Source organism: Cebus imitator, unplaced genomic scaffold (genome assembly GCF_001604975.1).
Source record: "Cebus imitator isolate Cc_AM_T3 unplaced genomic scaffold, Cebus_imitator-1.0 Scaffold319, whole genome shotgun sequence".
Classification (NCBI taxonomy): domain Eukaryota; kingdom Metazoa; phylum Chordata; class Mammalia; order Primates; family Cebidae; genus Cebus; species Cebus imitator.
The window spans coordinates 719,885-720,449 of NW_016107634.1; positions in this window are offsets into that span (position 1 = coordinate 719,885).

The window sequence follows — 565 nt, forward strand, 5'->3', positions numbered from 1 at the left end:
TTGTGTCTTTGTTCTCATTGATTTTAAAGAACATCTTTATTTCTTTATTTACCCAGTAGTCACTCAGGAGCAGGTTGTTCAGTTTCTAAGTAGTTGTGTGGTTTTGATTGAGTGTCTTAATCTGTGCTCTAATTTGATTGTGTTGTGGTCTGAGGTACAGTTTTTTTTTGTGATCTCCATTCTTTTGCACTTACTGAAGAGTGTTTTTCTTCCAATTATGTGGCCAATTTTAGAATAAGTACAATATGGTGTTGAGAAGAATGTGTATTCTTTTGATTTGGGGTGGAGAGCTCTGTAGATGTCTATTAGTTCTCCTTGGTCCAGAGTTGAGTTCGAGTCCTGGATATTCTTGATTTTCTGTCTCGTTTATCTGTCTAATATTGACAGTGGGGTGTTAAAGTCTCCCACTATTAATGTGTGGGAGTCGAAGTCTCTTTGCAGATCTCTAAGAACGTGCTTTATGTATCTGGGTGTTCCTGTTTTGGGTACATATATATTAGGATCGTTAGCTCTTCTTGTTGCATTGATTCCTTTACCATTATGTAATGCTTTCTTTGTCTCTTTT